Genomic DNA, 5,410 nt, shown 5'->3' with positions numbered 1-5,410 from the left:
GTGGAGAACCGGCCACAGGGTCATGAAGGACCAGTGGAGAACCGGCCACAGGCTCATGGAGGACCAGTGGAGAACCGGCCACAGGGTCATGGAGGACCAGTGGAGAACCGGCCACAGGCTCATGGAGGACCAGTGGAGAACCGGCCACAGGGTCATGAAGGACCAGTGGAGAACCGGCCACAGGGTCATGAAGGACCAGTGGAGAACCGGCCACAGGCTCATGAAGGACCAGTGGAGAACTGGCCACAGGGTCATGAAGGACCAGTGGAGAACCAGCCACAGGGTCATGAAGGACCAGTGGAGAACCGGCCACAGGGTCATGGAGGACCAGTGGAGAACCGGCCACAGGGTCATGGAGGAACAGTGGAGAACCGGCCACAGGGTCATGAAGGACCAGTGGAGAACCGGCCACAGGGTCATGGAGGACCAGTGGAGAACCGGCCACAGGGTCACGGGCGGCTGAGGCTCATTGAAGGCTGGCCCGTGTGGTCGATCACACAGACGAGCTACTGGAGCTCAGATCGCCTCTTTCAGCAGAGAATGCGCCGCCACAAAGCGCAAATGCTTCAGGAATGGTTTGAGGAGCACAACAGTGAGTTTGAGGCGTTGACTCGGCCTCCAGATTCCCCAGATCTCAATCCAATCGAGCATCTGTGGGATGAGCTGAACAAACAAGTCTGATCCATGGAGGCTCCACCTCACAACTTACAGGACTTAAAGGATCTGCTGCTAACATCTTGGTGCCAGATTTCACAGCACAGCTTCAGGGCTCTAGTGGAGTCCATCAGAGACGGTCAGCAGAAGGGTCACTGAAGTGTGACAGACAGATATTGAGCAGTATTTTGAGTGTGCAGTGATTCATGACTGATGTCTTGACTAACACACACCACACCGCGATTTAGGAAGTAAAACCTCAGGAGGAGGATTGTGCTGATCTGACGGAAGCACTAGTCATCAGGATTCAGATTTGTGCTTTATTCATAATCAAAGACATAAGCAATGCAAATGACAGATGATTTTATCCAAAGCGACTTGCATTGAATTCAGAATTTAAAAGAAGAATAATAGCACACTTGAATAAACTTTTTTTTATAAGGGTATGATGCCAAAATGCTGTATATATAGGCAACTCACTAAGTTATGACACTATGATGCCTACAATTTTTCTATATAGGAGACTCCCTATAGGTTTTGAGACTATGACGCCTACAATGTTTTCTACATAGGAGACTCCTTATAGGTTTTGAGACTATGACGCCTACAATGTTTTCTACATAGGAGACTCCCTATAGGTTTTGAGACTATGATGCCTACAATGCTGTCTATATAGGAGACTCCCTATAGGTTTTGAGACTGTGACGCCTTCAATGCTGTCTATATAGGAGACTCTCTATTGGTTTTGAGACTATGACGCCTACAATGTTTTCTATATAGGAGACTCCCTATAAGTTTTGAGACTGACGCCTACAATGTTTTCTATATAGGAGACTCCCTATAGGTTTTGAGACTATGACGCCTTCAATGCTGTCTATATAGGAGACTCCCTATAGGTTTTGAGACTATGATGCCTACAATGCTGTCTATATAGGAGACTCCCTATAGGTTTTGAGACTATGACGCCTACAATGCTGTCTATATAGGAGACTCCCTATAGGTTTTGAGACTATGACGCCTACAATGTTTTCTATATAGGAGACTCCCTATAGGTTTTGAGACTATGACGCCTTCAATGCTGTCTATATAGGAGACTCCCTATAGGTTTTGAGACTATGATGCCTACAATGCTGTCTATATAGGAGACTCCCTATAGGTTTTGAGACTATGACGCCTACAATGCTGTCTATATAGGAGACTCCCTATAGGTTTTGAGACTATGATGCCTACAATGCTGTCTATATAGGAGACTCCCTATAGGTTTTGAGACTATGACGCCTACAATGTTTTCTACATAGGAGACTCCCTATAGGTTTTGAGACTATGATGCCTACAATGCTGTCTATATAGGAGACTCCCTATAGGTTTTGAGACTGTGACGCCTTCAATGCTGTCTATATAGGAGACTCTCTATTGGTTTTGAGACTATGACGCCTACAATGTTTTCTATATAGGAGACTCCCTATAAGTTTTGAGACTGACGCCTACAATGTTTTCTATATAGGAGACTCCCTATAGGTTTTGAGACTATGACGCCTTCAATGCTGTCTATATAGGAGACTCCCTATAGGTTTTGAGACTATGATGCCTACAATGCTGTCTATATAGGAGACTCCCTATAGGTTTTGAGACTATGACGCCTACAATGCTGTCTATATAGGAGACTCCCTATAGGTTTTGAGACTATGACGCCTACAATGTTTTCTATATAGGAGACTCCCTATAGGTTTTGAGACTATGACGCCTTCAATGCTGTCTATATAGGAGACTCCCTATAGGTTTTGAGACTATGATGCCTACAATGCTGTCTATATAGGAGACTCCCTATAGGTTTTGAGACTATGACGCCTACAATGCTGTCTATATAGGAGACTCCCTATAGGTTTTGAGACTATGATGCCTACAATGCTGTCTATATAGGAGACTCCCTATAGGTTTTGAGACTATGACGCCTACAATGCTGTCTATATAGGAGACTCCCTATAGGTTTTGAGACTATGACGGCTACAATGTTTTCTATATAGCAGACTCCCTATAGGTTTTGAGACTATGACGCCTACAATGTTTTCTATATAGGAGACTCCCTATAGGTTTTGACACTATGACGCCTACAATGCTGTCTATATAGGAGACTCCCTATAGGTTTTGAGACTATGATGCCTACAATGCTGTCTATATAGGAGACTCCCTATAGGTTTTGAGACTATGACGCCTACAATGTTTTCTATATAGGAGACTCCCTATAGGTTTAGAGACTATGACGCCTACAATGTTTTCTATATAGGAGACTCCCTATAGGTTTTGAGACTATGATGCCTACAATGCTGTCTATATAGCAGACTCCCTATTGGTTTTGAGACTATGACGCCTACAATGTTTTCTATATAGGAGACTCCCTATAGGTTTAGAGACTATGACGCCTACAATGTTTTCTATATAGGAGACTCCCTATAGGTTTAGAGACTATGACGCCTACAATGTTTTCTATATAGGAGACTCCCTATAGGTTTTGAGACTATGATGCCTACAATGCTGTCTATATAGGAGACTCCCTATAGGTTTAGAGACTATAACGCCTACAATGTTTTCTATATAGGAGACTCCCTAAAGGTTTAGAGACTATGACGCCTACAATGTTTTCTATATAGGAGACTCCCTATAGGTTTTGAGACTATGATGCCTACAATGCTGTCTATATAGGAGACTCCCTATAGGTTTTGAGACTATGACGCCTACAATGCTGTCTATATAGGAGACTCCCTATAGGTTTTGAGACTATGACGCCTACAATGTTTTCTATATAGGAGACTCCCTATAGGTTTTGACACTATGACGCCTACAATGCTGTCTATATAGGAGACTCTCTATAGGTTTTGAGACTATGATGCCTACAATGTTTCCTATATAGGAGACGTCCTATACGTTTTGAGACTGATGCCTACAATGTTTTCTATATAGGAGACTCCCTATAGGTTTTGAGACTATGACGCCTACAATGTTTTCTATATAGGAGACTCCCTATAGGTTTTGAGACTATGATGCCTACAATGCTGTCTATATAGCAGACTCCCTATAGGTTTAGAGACTATGACGCCTACAATGTTTTCTATATAGGAGACTCCCTATAGGTTTAGAGACTATGACGCCTACAATGTTTTCTATATAGGAGACTCCCTATAGGTTTTGAGACTATGATACCTACAATGCTGTCTATATAGGAGACTCCCTATAGGTTTTGAGACTATGACACCTACAATGTTTTCTATATAGGAGACTCCCTATAGGTTTAGAGACTATGACGCCTACAATGTTTTCTATATAGGAGACTCCCTATAGGTTTTGAGACTATGATGCCTACAATGCTGTCTATATAGCAGACTCCCTATTGGTTTTGAGACTATGACGCCTACAATGTTTTCTATATAGGAGACTCCCTATAGGTTTTGAGACTGATGCCTAAAAATGCTGTCTATATAGGCAACTCACAAGATTTTGAGACTATGACTCCTGAAATGCTGTCTATATAGGAGACTCCCTATAGGTTTTGAGACCATGAGGCCATTTTTTATGATTTATGCATGATTTACTGAGTATCTTTCAGAAGGAAAGTGTTATGGTGCTTTAGTCTATAATCACTGCATTGAAATATCTGTGTTGAAGAATCCTGCAGCTTCACCAGAAGTCCCTAAACACACCCATCTGGCTTTAATCATGCCCTAGACGCTCTTATTTATTATGTAGATGTGAATTAGTCTCACCAGCACAAATTATGTGAAACACATGCAGAAAAATGTGCAGTTTTCCTTGCATTCGCTTGACTTCCAGTTAAAGGAGGTGAAGAGACAGACGTCTAGACCGATCTCGGGCTCCTGAGTGGCTCTTTCCATGGAATAACACGCGTTGCGCAAGCCTTGATTTCCAGGAACAGAATTTGACCGTCTCGTCCTGACAAACAACATCCAAACGCTGCCAGAGTCTTTCTGCAACTATCCTGATCTTGTTTTTAGCATTGTGTTCACATGGAAAGCAGGATTGCATGAGATATGACGTGTGGTTATGCTTAGAACATGCACTGCAGTGATTTCAGTCTTGTACAAATATATATTTACTTGAGATGCAATGTTTCTTTCATTTCTTCATGTAGTTATAATACCTCATGTGCGTGTGTTTGGCACTATTATTCGTCATATGCAGATGCTTTGGTCTAGATTGAGCTCTTTCTGATGTCATTTCCTGTTGTTGGTTTGTTTTTCTCCCTCGTGCCCCATTGAGGTGAAGCTTCAGTGTCTGTGTGTGCCCCCTAGATAGACAGCATCTTTGTGGCCTGATCAGTATAGACGACTGCAGTGAAACGTCTCTGTGCTGAAGCTCAGAAGTGCTGTAATTTGATGCATTGATAGGTAGGCGGTTTGCATGGTTTTGAGATGATAGAAATGCTGTGTAGGCGTCCAGCTCACTATGTGACACACAAGCTCAAAAATGCAGTTTGAATGCTGTCTGTGTAAGACACTATGCATTGACGCCCAGACATCTTCTCTAAGTAATGCAGGAGATTTTTAGACAATGGCACCTTTACGGTCGGTGGCTTTGTTTTGGCCCTCCCTTGTTTTTCTTGGCATCATCTCTCTCTCTCTCTCTCTCTCTCTCTCTCTCTCTCTCTCTCTCTCTCTCTCTCTCTCTCTCTCTCTCTCTCTCTCTCTCTCTCTCTCTCTCTCTCTCTCTCTCTCTCTCTCTCTCTCTCTCTCTCTTGAGAGTG

Source organism: Gobio gobio, assembly GCF_949357685.1.
Source record: "Gobio gobio genome assembly, chromosome: 11".
In the NCBI taxonomy this organism is placed as follows: domain Eukaryota; kingdom Metazoa; phylum Chordata; class Actinopteri; order Cypriniformes; family Gobionidae; genus Gobio; species Gobio gobio.
Note: the sequence above shows the minus strand (reverse complement) of the source record.